Source organism: Macrosteles quadrilineatus, unplaced genomic scaffold (assembly GCF_028750875.1).
Source record: "Macrosteles quadrilineatus isolate MER2022 unplaced genomic scaffold, UCM_ALF_1.0 Scaffold_1__1_contigs__length_201487025, whole genome shotgun sequence".
In the NCBI taxonomy this organism is placed as follows: domain Eukaryota; kingdom Metazoa; phylum Arthropoda; class Insecta; order Hemiptera; family Cicadellidae; genus Macrosteles; species Macrosteles quadrilineatus.
Genome location: NW_026542594.1, coordinates 189,600,335 through 189,617,823, shown reverse-complemented (window position 1 = coordinate 189,617,823; position 17,489 = coordinate 189,600,335). Strand labels below are relative to the sequence as shown.

At 30.9% G+C, this 17,489-nt stretch overlaps 1 protein-coding gene across 2 annotated transcripts in view; it reads right to left on the bottom strand.

Moving 5' to 3' along the window:
• Positions 1-17,489, bottom strand: part of LOC128992496 (leucine-rich repeats and immunoglobulin-like domains protein 3) — a 205,557-nt gene that overhangs the window by 18,399 nt on the left and 169,669 nt on the right. Inside the window, exon 1 of one of the 2 annotated variants that reach the window (XM_054416093.1) lies at positions 1,562-1,671. The exons of the other annotated variant lie outside the window; for it this stretch is intronic. The gene's annotated coding sequence lies outside the window, so the exon portion shown is untranslated. Of the gene's footprint in view, positions 1-1,561; positions 1,672-17,489 lie in introns of those variants that run through there. 2 annotated transcript variants of the gene reach the window in all.

Below are 17,489 nucleotides of genomic sequence, written 5' to 3'. Positions count from 1 at the left end.
AAATAAATGTTTTATAGACTTCTTAGTCTTATTTGGGATGTTCCTATTTCAATATCTAACATATGCCTTTCGAAAAGAATGTTACAGTTCAAATTGAATTTACGATATTGTAATAAAACGATTTTACTACATTTTTCCAATCGCGTCAACCTTTTACACACTAGATCATATGAAATAGATTCAATTATTAAAACATTATTTGATTTATTAGGATTACAAAAACATTTGCCGTTGATGGAATAAAGATTATCAACTCTGGTAGAAATTGAGACAGCCAAAGGGGATCAAAGGATTTATTGCTGTTACTAGATTTCCTTATAAATCGCAAAATCCAATAAGAGTTTAAAAGCTTTTAATTGGTTCTGACGTAACTAAATGTGTAAATGTTTTTTGCATTTAAACTCCAATGTGTAAAACGTGGATTATAGTCTACATGTGAGGTAATGTGACAAATATGGCTTCAAAAACTTTCTTTTCGTAGGACAGGTTTTAAAAAAAATTGGCTTTTGGAAGGAAATTTAATAACAAAATTGACCCTTTATGTTTACGTTGTCTTAAGCATAAAACTTGTTATGTTTCAGTTAAAGTTGAATAAGAATTGGTCAAGTTTGTTATTGAATCTAAAACTATTAGGTAACCATTTTTGTTTTACATAATAAAAAATTCATCATTGGCGTAGGTTAACTACATTTTTTTTGTAACGTTCAATGTGGTTCTTATTGTTTACCATATAAAAAAAATATTTTTAAACAGTTAGATTCATTTTTATACTGATTCTTATTAAGTCACCGAAATCACAATTATTATGAATTTTAACTATTTTCCCCCTTGGTTTAACTATGGCTTTACATTCAATGAAAATGACACACAATGAACCAATGAACTGGAAATAACACCCCCGCTGTAGCAAACCTGCAGTCTAAGCAAATCTCCGTTTGGATTATTTCATTAAAATATATAATTACAAATATCAAATCTTTCTTATTTGCATAACAATATTTTTAATTAGTACTTACTGCCAAAGGGTATCTAATAAATATTATTTTTTATTAAAACACCATTACCTTAGTACAAAATAAATTATTACTCTGTTCAAAATGTGATCAACATCATATATCCACAAAGAAGCAAACTACTATAATCAACATTCTCCATTAAATTAATGTGATAAAGAAATTGGAAAAGGGTTTATAAATTAAGGGGGAAAATGTGAAAAGCCAATCCCAATCCCAAGGTTCGGTCATTATGGTTCTCAAACTCTTTGAACGTAGGTTTACACTTTTGCAACAAATGTCATTGAAATCGGATGGATTTTACTCGAGTTGAAATAATTGAATCGGTCCAGGGTCTAGGTCTTACCATGAGACCTCCAGTAATACCATAATTCCTATATAGAAATAGAGAATATTTGCTAAAATGTATCTAATACTTCAGCCACTGTGTTTATTGTCTTAAAACCCGAAAACCTTGTTTTCAAAACCAAATATTCTTCCATCGACGTAATTTACAACCTTTTTACACAAAGACTAATTCACATCAAACTAACAAAACACACACTTACCTAGATAAATAATAAATCCAAAATGTGCTAAACTAAAAAACCAAAAACACGCTCACAACACTTGCACGTACGTAAGCCTGGGCGGCTGGCGGTGACCAATTGATGCACAATGTCAAGTCAGCTAATACTGATAATCTGTGATATCCTGAGCGAGAACAGTATGGGACCCAGCGCAGACCCCTGAGGTACTCCAGCGCTACTGCTCGCCTATTGGTGGGGAAGGCTATTGTTGAAATATGACGTCATTGGATTAAGACGTCGATTGTTGTTGCAAAACTTAGTTTATTGTTGGATTTTGTTGAAAAACGTAGTAGATTTGGAATTTTTGTGTAGCTGGTTTGACAATGTGAAATAGTTTTCCTTTTATTAAAAAAACTTAAAAAAGAAATTTTGGTTTACCTAAAGGTTTTCAACAGAGGGTTTTCTCCTTGTATAGGAACACAATACAACGAGACAGTTACTTCCGGGTCTTGCTTATATTGTTTTATTGTTATGTTTTAACACATCTATTCTAGTTTTGTTTATTTTTATGTCCTAAAACATTATGCTACTGTTTTTCTATTTCCTTATATGAATTAGTATAGTAATGAAAAAAAACATGCTACTGACTATACAAATACTTTACATTAACTAGTGTAGTGTTGAGAGATAGATTGAAAATATGATGGTTCGGGAACAATTTTATTAACCATTGTTAAAAGTACGACAGTTGGTATACTCTACTGAAACAAGTTAAAATATTTCAAAAAAGAATTGCCTAAGTTGTACAGTTGTCCACAAACCATTTCCCCAAACTATAGTATAAACTCAAAATGAAACCGAGGTACGTTTCCTAACCGAGGTACCTAATGCAATGTAAATGTTTTAGTTTCCGTGGACGTATTGTCAAACAAATTTCGTTATTCTTCTTCTTCGCTTGTGATATCGTTAGATAAACATAACTTTAAAGGATGCGTTTATTTAAACGGGATGTGTTACCACAGTTGGAAATTGAATCGTACATATTTGGTAAAAATAAATGCTCGCTTGAAGGATTTAATCATATTTTAGTTAGCCTACATAGGTTTGCAAAATATTTTTATATAATACTATCAAGTTTCTAACTTTCAGAAATTTATCTCTTCAGTTACTTAAATATGATTAAAAATTAAAATTTGTGATTATATGTAACATTTAATGTGTTTTAATCATACTGGGTTTTGAGTTCGATTGTCCTAAAGTATTTAATAATTGTTTTTTATTCATTTGCAAAATAGTATGTTAACAAATATGAAATTACAAAGCAACTAATGTACCACTCAAAGTATAGTTTATAAAATTGGTTCGTTGTACCGTTAAATTTAAATTTTAGTGTTGAAATATCAGTTCTGTAAATGTAGAGTTGACATAAGAGTGGTGATAAGGAAAATAAAGTAGCATTGACAACTAAAATATGCAATAGTTACCTTAGTGGTTTGTTTATACTACCTTAGAAAAATACACAATGGATAACATTTCAGAATGTCAATGTAATCTTTTAACTTGTGTTTTATTGGATCTGGGGAGTTGCACATGCTTTTAGAGAGGTTACTGAAGAGAAATGCAATTACAGAACCAGATAAAAATATACTTTTGATCCCATAAGTATGACACGAGTGGAAAAAGCACATTCTATGATATAAAAAACAGTTGACAATGGAAACTAAGTATTTTATAGCTTACAGTTCGTAATAAAGATATATCAAAATATGTTTGATAGGCGTTAAAACCTTACTATAGAGTTAGTCAGTCAAAATAGTTTGATTGGGCACCAAACAAATGTCAATTTAATTGAAGTTTTACACATAAGTAAGCCATGATTCTCTTATTATGACTAGTACCTTGTAAAGTACGTAAAAACAATTAATTTTTGAAACAGTCCATACGTTCTAACCTGTAAACAAAGTATTCTTTATCCAATTAGAAGAAGAAATTCTTGAATAAAACTCCAAGAACTTGACGTCTAGAACCTAATGAAATAAAAAACTCGATAAACTAACATTCTATGATGGAACTGTTGATGGAAACTAAGTATTTTATAGCTTACAGTTCGTAATAAAGAGATATCGAAATGTGTTTGGCGAGCGTTAAAACCTTACTGTGGAGTTAGTCAGTCAAAATAGTTTGATTGGAGAGCAAATGTCAATTTAATTGAAGTTTTACACTTAAATAAACCATGAGTATCTTATTACGATTAGTACCTTGGAAAGAACGTAAAAACAATTAATTTTTGAAACAGCCCATATGTTCTAACCTGTAAACAAAGTATTCCCTTCACAATTAGAAGATGAAATTCTTGATAAAAACTACAAGAACTTGACGTCTAGAACCTAATGAAATAAAAAACTCGATAAACTGTTTTCAAACAACTGGTTTGAAGGAAGATATGACAGCTTAAAGCGATCCATAAGAAGAGCCCTTTCTTTATTTGTTACACAGTAACCAGTTAATCTTCAGTTCTCATAATTCAAACCGTATAATGTTAATTATTTGTGGCGTTTTTGTGTGATAATGTTTAATATAAAGTTAATTATTAATAAATGAAAAAGGAGTACTAGGATAGTAGCTAAACAGTTAAAAAACAATAAGTGATTGCATACATTCCCTTTTTTAAGCTATGTAGGGTAGTTTCCTGCTCGCTTTAAGCAAAAACCATCAACCTAATTGGATATCCTGGTTTATTTGGATGTCATGTTTTTCATCCAATTTTAATCCAGCCTTCACTAAACTCACTGTATATTGTTTTGTTTAGAATCAATATGGAAATTGATCGAATGAAAAATTACATTTTTATTGAAATGGCATACATTTAAGTTGCCAAAGACATATTCCAAGTTCTATAAGTTTTTTTTTAAGTTTTGTCCATTCAATCTTAAAGGTAATTTTTTCCATACTCAAAAACTAATACAATTATCAAAATCAGACGAAATATAAAACACATAAAATTATAGCTAAAAATTATTACTGTTACTCATTTTTGGATTCGTTGTAAAACCTACAACCTCCATTTAAATGAAGTAATGTTAATAACTTATTTTTTAATCAAATCTAACGGTTTACAAAAGAAGATTTTTCATCTGTAATTGCGAGAAAACAACACTAGTTTTTCATGTAACCCTACAAACCATACATGTTCTACATTTGCCTTGTACTCCCTCATTACCAAATGCCTATACACTCTAGGCAGTCAGGAGTGATTTTGAGAACAATTACAGTAATTAGTGCGGCTGCATCAATAATGTGAGTTTCTCTTCAAATCTACATGAGATTCTCATACGTGAATCTGTTCAATTCATTTGACATACTTTTCCCTGAAGGTTCTAAATAGAGTAAGTTGTATCACTGACTTAATAAATAAAGTATTTATGGTTTAATTGTTTGTTGTAATTAGATAACACGGTAAGAGCGTAATAAAAACTCGATATTTCTAAATAATTGACTAGTAACAAGTATTCGTATGATATTACATGCAGGGGAAAATAATGTTTTTTTAGAAGTGACTGTTTAGTTGTTTTTTTTTCAAGGCCATCCAATCGAGTCATAAGTTACAGACTAATATCATCTAATTTTTTGTCTTGGAGTGGTTTGAGTTTTGAATGAAATCAACATGGGTCATGATTATTTCAGATTTAAGGCTTTAATGGTATTTAGTGTAAAATATCAAAACATTAAGTGAGTTAAGTAATTTTACTGCCAATTTACCACTATTGAGTGTAAATGGTGAGTGTATATTCTATGTGTAAAACCACTTAACACTAAGGATTATAGCTTGCATTGTAATGAATGATTGAATTAAGAATAATTCTCATTCTTAATATCAACATAGTCCAAGATGCTCTATGTTACATTGTATGAACACTTTTGCATTTGTTTCAATATAAAATAGCTGATTTTTAATATATCACCAAATTATTAGGCCGTAAGGCGTTATATCATTGACTATACACCTGCATAGTCAATGGTTATATTAATCCGATGAAACTTACAGTAAATTAATTATAACTGCAAAACCTTTTAATCTCAGTAATATTGTGTGGATTGACATAAAAACAGGTTGAGCAAAAGAGTTGAGTCAGTACAATATATCCTCAGTGGTTGGAACACCTGGTTAGAATACACAATGGCAATGCGACCTTTCAACTTGTGTTTCATCGGATTTGAGGACTTGCGTATGCTTTTAGTGAAGTGGATTTGATATTTTCCCCGTTGGTGACTTTTTAACCCTCTTTTTGCTTCACAAAATATATATTTTTCGTCACAAGATTTGGATACGTAAACCTATCAGAAAAAATATAATTCACATAGCTTGATGAAAAAGCTGTAAACACCTAGTTGTTACACAATTTAACCTAACATTTAAACAGTTTTATTGTAAATAGTTACAAAGCCACGTTAATAGTATGTATTCTTAATAAATCCATGAAATAAATCAGTCTTTAGTCATAAGTGGTCTTGTATGTATAATTCAACATAAAGTCAAGTTTATCCTGTACATTATTTTGTCATTTTTAGCTATTTCCAAATTTTTGAGCTGTTATCACATCTTTAGGAACAAATAAGTAAATTTTATCGACTGGTCAATGTATTAAAAGAAATTATCTCGGGGTAGACTTCCATATATGTTGACACAAACAACCGAATGAAAATATCGATCGATATATCGATTATTCGATACATCGTTTGGTTAGTTAGGTAAGGTTAACCTAACCTAACTAACCAAACGATATATTGAATGCAACAATCGAATAATTGATATTTTCATTCGCATGTTTGTGCCAACATATATGGAAGTCCACCTTTATCTCGTCCATAATTTGCCTATATATGCTAATTTGTGTTGTATGAAAATCAGAATAATTTTTTTCTAAAATAAAAACTTATCTTCTATTTTAGAAAATTTAACCACAGAAGAATATTTTGTTTTGAGTTTTATTTTAAACTAACTCTAAAGTTAAAAATTTAATAATTACGTTAGTACGTTTAAACTTTTTACAAACTTTAGCTGAATTAAATATTTTTGAAACGTAGAAGCGCATAAACAAATAATACATGATGAATAGTATAGTTGCTTCTGACTTGATTATGGAAGGTAATGTTAAAACTAAAGGCAAGTAGTGTGAAAAGTGATAAAGCGAGGCAAACTTGAAGTTGATATTGGTTTAAGTGGATGTTAGGATAGTTGGATGGTTGGTTTACTTATCAGATACGTGACTTGGTATATAATACCATTTAAGTTGAGAGAACTCGCAGTGAATAGGTGAGTAGAAGCTAATAAACTATTATATCCAGGTGCTTTGCGAATAGATATAAGTTACCATAAAATGGAAGGAAAAAATGCAAATGCTTTAGACTTTAGATTAATCAACAAAAACTTTTGAAATTCTGCTCGTGTATGTCCGGACGTTACTGCAGCTAAAATAGCAAATTATCAATTTTCTTAATGTAATAACTTGATAAGTTAAAATGTATTAATTTATACATGTTGAACACGGTACACTAGAAAAAAAAACTAAAAATGAGGAAAAGTAAGAAATATGATTTGAAATACAGGTTTTTTCACACGCAACCCAAATTAAAAGTACTGTTAGACACATTTAAAGACAAAACAACCATATATTTTGGTATCTCTGTTGTATTTACTTTATTGCCGATCAGCTGATATGCGTTGTTGCATAGTTGGTGTAGTTGTGAATTATTTGTGAATAAGACACAACACAGCGTTTCCCATACTTCGAAGAGTTAACTTATAATAATACGTTAAAATTAAACTATTAGTTTAATTAACCAAGAAAGGTTTGAAATAAGATTTTCAGGTTGTGATTCTACTGTAGTACATAATACAAGTAAACTATTATTGACGTATACTAATTTAAGGAGAATAACTTTAAAACCCATAAATAAATAAGCATCAATGCATATCAGCTGATCGGCAATTAACTATAGAAACACGGATACCAACATAAGCTTGCTTTGTCATTAAAATGTGTCTCAACTTTTAATTTGACATGTGTTTGAAAATAAACACCCTTTATTAAAGTTGACTTGTTTACAAATCCATGTGTTTAATATATGGAAAATAGATTGTCTTTGCAATAAAATAAACATACTGTGTAGTTTTACTTTTTATACGTTTTAGGATGAAGTTCTATAAAGTAAATGAAGAGAGGACATAAAGGAAATACAAACACAAGAGCTGAGTGTGAAATTGCAATATTTGCCACAGTGGTTGGTTTACACCTGGTTAGAATACACAATAGTTTACAACTCTCGTCAGAATCGCAATGTGAACTTTCAACTCGTCTTTTATTGGATTTGACGAATCGTGTACACTCTTATGGAAGGGACTTTTAATATTTTATCCCTGCTAAATTTGTAGCTTTCGGATTCTTCTCCCAGAGTTATTTCACTTTGAAGTAAATATCTAGATTAGTTCAACTATGTATCTATAGAAATCGGGAACTATTTTTTTATGAAGGAAAATTCACAAACATTCTACAGATCTTAGTTGTAGGACGATAAAGGGATCTTTTACAAAGATTACGGGAAAATAATTTCGAATAACATACCAGGTTATATTGTAATAATATAATATTTAGTAATATAATACACAAATAAAAGAGTATACAGAGAAGAGTTTTCGATAAGAATTCTAAATCAAAATACTGTACCAGCTTCAAATGATTGAAACTTTTTCAAAAAGTGTTTTCAGTTGTGCTTATTTCCTATGATAAATAAATACGTATTATTTGCTAATATTTACCAAAAGGATTAACAAACATAATTGAAATTAGTGAAAAGAGAGACAGCTGGGTTGAGGATTTCTGGTTTTGACCCACATTTTTCTTACCAAGATTCCTCCGATAATTCCCTCAAAAGAAATAGTACCACACAATGAAGATACTGTCAAATAATTATTAACTTGATTTGTGATTGTGACCGTGTTTCAATGCAACACACATTCCATTGCAAAAAATACTTTTTTTACGAAACTTTGAATGTTCCAGTAATTTTAATTAGTGTTGGTCGAGTAATAGATATTGCAATTGATTGTTATTGATATTATAATAGATATTACAGGGACGATTAAGGCTGTTTGCTAATAGAAAAACCGGACGGACGGAACTAATTTCGCAAATTTATAAAGAGAAAAATGTAGAATGCACCAATGTTGTTTAATTTGTTGATTCACTTAAACAACTTTAGTACGATGAAGTATACTCTTCAAACAGGCCCAAATGGCTTCAACGATAATAGTACTTTAGTTTAAACGAGTAGGTCCTAGAGTCCAAATACACCATTTTGAAATTGAGTAATCTAGGTTTGAGAGGATAAACATTTCTATGGATTAAAAACTTAACTAGTTTAAACTAGAGTTTGTAGATTGATATAACCGAGATTGATCATTCCATAAATCTATTAATCCCAAGCGTTTAAGAGGCGATAAAGTAAGGAAGTGCTGCGAAGTTGATATTGGTTGAAGTTGAAGTTAGGATAGTTCGATGGGTTTACTTACCTATACGTGACTTGCTACTTATATAAGCGGAGTTTGAGAGCCCGCGGTGAATGGATAAAGAACCGAGCATAAACTATCTGAAATTGCTTCATATAACTGGTTTTGTATTCGAAATAGGTATCCCATCTGTAAAAAGTATCAGCTGTAGCCAATTATTTCATACTAGCTGTAACCCGAGGGCTTTGCCCCGTTTAACTTCTTAATTTTCAAGATGATATCGTTCGCATGGCTCAATCACGTCCTGGTTGAAGTTCGTTCGCTACGCTCACTCACCTTTAGGTTGGAGCTCGTTCGCTACGCTCACTCACCTTTAGGTTGGAGCTCGTTCGCTGCGCTCACTTTCCTTCAGGTTAGCTCGTTCGCTACGCTCACTTGCCTTCAGGTTGAAGTTCGTTCGCTATGCTAACTCGCCTCCAGGATGAGGTTCGTTCGCTATGCTCACTCACCTTTTGGTTGCAAATTAGCTGTTGTCATAAATGTAAAAGAAATAATAGTGCTGCACCCTGTTGGTAATCCTTGTAACTTTAATGCTATTGAACATCATAGAACAGAACCAACTTGTTTAATTGAAACAGCTGTTAAGATTCATTAATTCCATTTCTCATAAGACATAACATATTAATATGGGAAACTCCAGAGCCACTGGGGCGGAGCCGATTGGACGGATCACGAAATTGATGGTGTATAAACCTATTCCATGAAATTCTACACGTATGTACCAAGTTTCGTGGCAATCGGTTCAGCAGTGTCTGAGTTTATCACTGCCAAATATATATATATACAAACATCCTCCTTTATACTTATAGATAAATGACATTATTGAATCAGCCGATCACAAAGTGCGCTAAAAGCCAAAATTCAATTACCTGCCTTTATTTTTGTTACTGAAATAATTTACGTGTTAAAAGGGTGCTTTGACATTGAGTTGCCCAAAAATTTTGACTTTGTTCAACATTTTGCGTTCAAAATGAAAATAATTTAATTAATTTTTGTTTCTAGAACTGGAGACGACTTTAAAATGAGGGATAAAATGTGTAGCTATATCAGTGGTACAATAAGCCAAACATCCGTTTAAGTTTTGAATTCAAAAGGAAAGGTTTTCAGATACAATTTGCATGAGTTGAAGCTGAGAAAGACGTGTATTTAACAGAGCATCCTTCATCTTAATAATTTTTATACATTTTCATTTAGTTGTGAAATACATTTTAGGAATCCGTTAAATAAAAATTATACCTTACCAGATGAAAATTCAGTGTTATACTTAACACGTTTTGTAGGGTTATAAACCTCATGACCTACCCAAGAAGAATTTCCCACAGTCATTGTTATTGAATAACCATTGAATAAACAAACAGCTGTTTTTATTTTTTCAACGCCAAGACGATCATATTGGTTTGTATGCGTTGAATGCATTTAGAAACAATTCAAACTTTATCAATACATACTAGTGATATCAATTTGCCGGAAGGATTTTTATGAAATATTTTTTTTTGTAAAAAAATACACATTATTATGCAGTTAGTGTGCTACCTAGTTCTAATGCGATATTTTTTTTATTAAGTATGGATCCTTGTACCACCTGTAAAATGTTCGTAAAACGTTTTACAACAATAAGTTTTAAGCAATGAAAACTTTGGTGAGAGGCTTATGTTAAAAAAATTTAATATTGTATGTTTGGACGGAGATAGATTAAATATGCCAATTTACTATTCAATATTCTGTCTCTTACTATGAGATAAATATTTTCTATGATCTATAACAACTAAAAATAGGTATTTTAACACATATTTATTTTAAAATTGTTAGTTGCAAATTGCAACCAACTATAAATTATATTTTAAACAAACAGAAATTCCAGGAATCCTTTCGAATAAACATTTTATCCCGAGGCAATTTGCTTAGTGACCTGTTATGTTATTAAGTCTTCTTGATAAAAGTTCGAAAAAAACATAAAAAGTGGTTATTGTAATAATTAGCTAATTTAAAAAATATAATTATAATGGTAATTCATAGGCTGTATATTTCTTTATAATTTTAATGCTTGCAACCACAGCTTTAATGCATCGTAACAATAAATTTACATTTTGTATGAAATATGTTTCCTTTTAAGCAACAGCAACGTGAAACTTTCAAAGAAACATAAGGATGTTGAAATTCACCAAGCACCGGAAGTTCTCCGTGTAACTGCAATGTCAAGACAGCTGTTTCCGGATCTTACAACAATTGTTTGAATGTTTTTACGCCTTCGTTTTGTTATACTTAACAATACTTGTATTTCAATGGGTTCAAGCTTTATATAATTATTTATTACTCACAACATATTACATTTTAATTTTTATGTTAGGCACATAGCTTTTTGGATATTGAGATGGTTACATATTATCATTTTAATCAACTGTCTATTATGATAGTTAGTTTTAAGCGTCAGTTGTTAAGTATAATTGTAGACAATCCACCACAAAAGCCCTAAAATGCCAATCGCGCAGCATTTGAATGATCTTATGAATGAAACTGTTCTTTGTCGATAATGTATCAATTAGTTTGATTTCGATCCTGAGAAAAGTTAGTACAATTATTATAATATTAAATGGATCCAGCTAATATTTTTGTAAATTTTGGTTCATACCTTTTGACTATCCAATAGTCACTAATATCTCTTGGCTTTTGAAACAGCTGATCATTGTAACAAAGCTACAAAAGCCACATCACACCATTCTACATTATCCTTTGCACAAATTAAACGAAAGACTCTAAAACGTGAAAGATAAATTAAAACTGGGTACTTAGGATAAATTAAAATTCTGGTAACGTATTGATACATAATAAGTTCTTCAATTATAAAAAAAAAAACATAAAAAAATGTTTCACCTCTTTGTATACCAAGCACCCTTATATTGAAATTTATATTGTTGACAAACGTATGCGTATTTTCAAAGGAGGAATATTTTCATTTTCAACAAAGGCACGTAATGCAATTCAAACATTTGAGTTTCCGCGGGCAACATTTTTGCACACATTGCGTTATACCCCTTCTTTGTCTTGTTAAATCCGAAACTCCTACTGCCTTTGGTTAGTCTAAAAGTGTAGAAACAATGACACAATAGTCATTATTCAGATGTATATGGTTGTTTCTAAGGGTTGAAAAAGGTGTTTGAAAAGCTTAGTTTTACATAAATATTTAAAACTTTTATTTCATAAGAGTGAAATTGATCTGATGTACAAAAAACGTAACTAAGAGACATATTATATGTTGAAATTGTCTATGCACGTTTAACTTAGAATAATCATTCTAATAAACGCCAGAGCTGTCACCCAACGATACTTTCTTTAACTCTTCTCCCTGAACTATGTGCTAATCAATATTATTAAACATACCTATAATTCGCTTATTAGGTACAAGGATGATTTGAGTGTTCAACCAATTTAGTCCATCTATACAATTTTCATGTATAATATTGTATGTTCTTAGTAGCGTAAACACAAATTTATCTTTTAAGTGTTGTTACACGTTTCACCTTCATTATTTGACATTATAAATTAAACAACCACCTACTCACAGATTATAAATTAGCATTGGAAACTACACATATCAGTTTTGAACCTAAAACCACGTCCCTACGGAATAAAGTTTCGAACCTAAAATTGCCCAACTACGGACCGTAGATTATTTCTAAAACCAGCAAATTTCTGCTCTATAAAAGACACTGAAAACTACCTACGTGCAGATTAAATCTCCGAGCTTAAAAACATCTGCTTATAGAGTTTTGAATTTAAAACCCCCTTACATGGACCATACGCCCAATTTTTAACTTACAACCACCTACAAGTTCAGTGCACTCAAAGTTTTTGTACCTAAAACTACTCAATTTGACATAAGAGGTCAATTTGGTAAAGGCTTTAATGAATTCCGTTCTGAAAGCTACAAAAAGTATTCGCATTCGAAACTCGATTTACGCAGAAACCATCACATTAATCGGATTCACTTGTTTGGGTTTACAGATGTTTTAATCCATCTCGTCCAGTCGTTATTGGGTTGGCTTTATATGGATCGAATCGATTACTTCGATGGATCGATTTTTGAAATTTTCTTTTTGACAGACTAAAGATAGTCGTGTGAATAAGTCTTGTACTAAAAAAATGGAATAGTTTCGACCTAACTATTGTTATGAAATCCATCATGTTTTAATGTGTGATTTAAAGCTTCGAACAGCTAATTCAATGATTTTTTATAGAACGGGTATTTAGTTCCGGGACACGGGTTCAAGTCCAGTTAATTTCTTATGGTCTAATGCAAACTTTACTCGGGTTTTCTTCCGCATTTCAAGCTGTAGATCCAGCTAATCGTATATAAAGAATTCTCTCTCCACCAAAGATAAATGTTGGTGTATGTTTAAGTGAAAAAGAAGGTTATCTCAAAGCTTAATTGGTTTCAGTAGTATTAGAGGCTGACTTACGCTTCGCACGTACAGTTATCCAGTAAGGCATCTTTAAGACCCTTCTTGCGATATTGGTCTGACCACGCAGTCTACGTGCTCTACAGATAAGATTCTTCATAAAACATTTATATCTCTTGATAAATATCTGTAATACTGGTGATAGTTAGGATTATGGGTAGTGGATAGCTTTTACATGTGTTTAACAAACTTAAACGGTTGTTCATGTTTAACAAAGTTACCTGTGTGTTTTACAAAGTATACAGAATTCAGGGAAAATTCAGGAAAAATATATAGAAATAGAAATGACAACACGACATGAATACTATAATGAAACATAGACTTTGACAAACGATCTTGTCATATTTAAAAATATTTGCAAATCATTAGAAAATAAATCCAGAAGGGTATAACTATGAGATGTTAAAATTAAATTGCTAAAAGTGTATGTAAATAAATGTTTCCATAAAACTATCAACATCTTGTATTACGATTACCAACTCATAAGTACTTTGTAAAAGCACAAACGTTAGAAAAGAGTCTTTAAGTTAAGCCAAGTCATAAAGTTTCTCGGTTTAAGTACATTTATAACTTTATAACTCTTAATAAGTACTTTTATCATCTTATGAAGTACTTTTAAACACTATTCTGTAGTAACTTAGCGCTTGTAATTCACATGAGGGAGTTTACTGGTTATGAGAAAGTTAACTGGTTTGTAACTTGTAATATAAGTAAATGTTAAAGTAAGATTTACTAAAGTATATTATAGTTCGTTGTTGGTAATCAATTATACTAAATGTTTAGTAAAATCTGTGACCACGTTAAGTTTTGGTAAAATTCTATTTGTTCAGGGTTTTAGGATTTGAATTCTTTTATTTTCTACTATTACTTTTAGTTTTTAGGTTGAAATTGTTTTCCACATTATTTTTTGCTTGATCTAAAGGGAGTTGTAGTACTGTACTATAACGTAAATAAATTCCATTGGCGATTGGTCAAGGAGACCGAAGTCCCACGCTCTACACTAGTCCAGCTCGTTTCCCAAGACTTTACAGCTTACAAAGCATTTATTTCATCAGTTTTGCTTCTATTTTTTATGGTATTCATATTACAGAACAGACCTTTAGGGACTGTTTTTAGGATATGAGATAATTGGTGATAGTTTATCAAGTTAGTGGAAAAACTATGCATGTATTTGGTTTTGTTTGTTTTGTTTTTTGTTTGTGTTTGTTTTGTAAGTTTTTTGTTGAATATTGTTCTGTTTGATTGAAACTGATAGTAGGTAAAGGATTAATGCACCATCGTAGTTGTTACCACACTAGTAAATATTACACAGAGTAAAATAAAATTGCATTGTTAACGTATATAAAAGTGTGTCTACCAGCTGACCATAGAGACTATGAATATGAAATGTTTGACAGTTAGACTATGTGTTATTGGATTACTCTCGACTGCTAGATTAGGGAGTTTGTTTGAAACTCTGTATGATAATCTCATTTTACAACTTTGTACACACAGACAGACCAGATTACCATGTTTAGAGAGGAGGAATTGCGTTTATATTGACGAAATAGTCTTCATTTTAGGGTCATCAGCATTTACAGTCTTTACTGAATTCAGATGTCACTACACCTAACAAAATATAAGGGCCTCATATAGTTATTTGAGCACTTCAGGCATATTTTAAACATAATAATTTGAATATTTAAGATGATATCTTTCGAGATTACAACTAAACTAAGATCAATCACTTATATAAATGTAACAAAATGTATAATTTGCTTTAAACCCTATCTAGTGAGTTTACAATCCCAGGTTTTGATCTATCAATATTCGTTAGCAGGAAGTCATTTGTTTCATCTGATGCATGGCCTGTCCGAATTACACCCCACACTGTTGATCATGACAAACTGCGAGAATACATAAAAAACTTTTACTTTCCATGAAAGAAGTAACAATTTTCTCAATTATTACCCTATTACCACTTTTTTGTCGTAGTCAAGTTTTATATAACAACGTTGTCACGTATTTTAATAGCATTAACTAGTTCTCTATGATTAAACCAAATACTTGTTCCATTTATACGAAAAAACACTACGTGTTTTGAATATTCGATTAGATGTTTTAGAAATACTAGAAATACGTTACGTACTTAGAAAGTTAGGTCGATATTTTCAAGTCAGTTTAAAGGAAAGGTTTGCATTATAATTTCTAATTAGTTTTTATTCTTCCCATCTAATGGTTTGTTTTAGGCTTCGTGTAATCTAATAAGGAGTCCCTTAAAAGCTAAGGCACTAGGGTATTAAATATTCATACTAACCACATTCTTACAGCTGGTATTAACATGGGAATGTTTCGCTGGACGTGTAATGAAAACTTAGTAAATATGAACTGTATATAGTAAAAACAAGTTGTAAATATATTATTACATGTTTTATTTGACGTATTTGTGCTTTCAGGTAAAAAAAGTAGAAGACAAGTCGAAGACAAGTAGAAAAGAAGTAACACATTAAATTGGGTTTTCTTGTAAATAATGAAATCTCCCAATAAAAATATTGTTCAGTATATTAAACATTTTTCCGTCCATTGTATCGGTCCGCTTAAATGTAAGCCTGATGAATTGAATGTTAAAGACAGTCGATTTTAAGTGAACAGATGTGCAAAAAAAAATTACAAACGTTTGTGACATGTTTTAGATGTTGATACCTTGTTTCATCAAGACGAAATACAATAAATTCTTGGTAAAACACAATAAAAATTGTTCTGCCATTTTTTATCAAATTTATTTCGTTACCGGAATCGCATTGTATTGTTTCTGTAAATCACGCAACTAAAAAACGTCATAATTGTACAACTTGATCTTGATTGACCAATGTTCTTATTGTGTGACCTGTCAAGCTATAATAACTGTAATTTAGAGAGGTTATTAAGTTAATAGCTTCACGTGTCGATTTGACTTACAGAAATTCTAATCATACTTCATTAGATGCACACGTAAACAGAAAGGGGAACACATATGATTGTGATCCAAGATAATATAAAGTTGGATTAGGTATTACACCTATAGACAACTGTACACTAGAAATAGCACCAGTCGATTAAGAAGATTCCTAAAAGATATTAAATAAAATTTATAGCTTTTGATGATTTTTTTTATGAAACGTTAAGTTATTGCTCTTATAAGGAACCGTTCAATTTAAAAGTCACCTTAATTATATTTGATATATTACTCAAAAATGTTGATTATCGTTTATGTACTTCCGATTCTTAGCACATCATAGCATCGTTAACTATCATCACTTTTTTAGTGAAGCTGATTTATTTGCGTATTTTAAATAGTTGCATGTAACTATAATTGCGTTTCCAGCAAATAAATGCTATGGGTATAGTAACTTGCATAGTAATAGTCCACTACACTTTTAAAGAAATGTTTTTAATACCCCTCATTTCATTTATTTTTGTCATTGCTTTTTGTACTGTTATTAGTCCAGATTACTGGCACAGTATAAGATAATCAAGAGAGCAGCAGGTCAGGTCGTGTATCAATGTAACACATGGCCTGTCTGTGTCTGTGTGTGTATTTATTGTGTGGAGATAGTAAATCACACCAGAACCTCACATACACACACACACACACACACACACCCATTCACCTAATGGGAAAATTCACCATGAACACAAAAAAATCTAGAAAAATAATGTTGTCGGATTTGGTATACTCTTAATGTTCTTTAATTTAGGTAATTTGCCCTGTGTAAACAGTTTTCTGGTGATGGGTCAAATTGAAATTGACGAACTGGGTTTAATAATAATAATTTGTAATATGTGGAAAGTCGCTATGATAACCCAGCAGTTTCGTTATGATGCATTATGATGCATTTAAATGATGAACGAAGGTATTCTATTATAGTATTTCAAGGTTTTAAAGAGTTGTTACAAATAGCGGTGAGGTATATATATTGTTAAC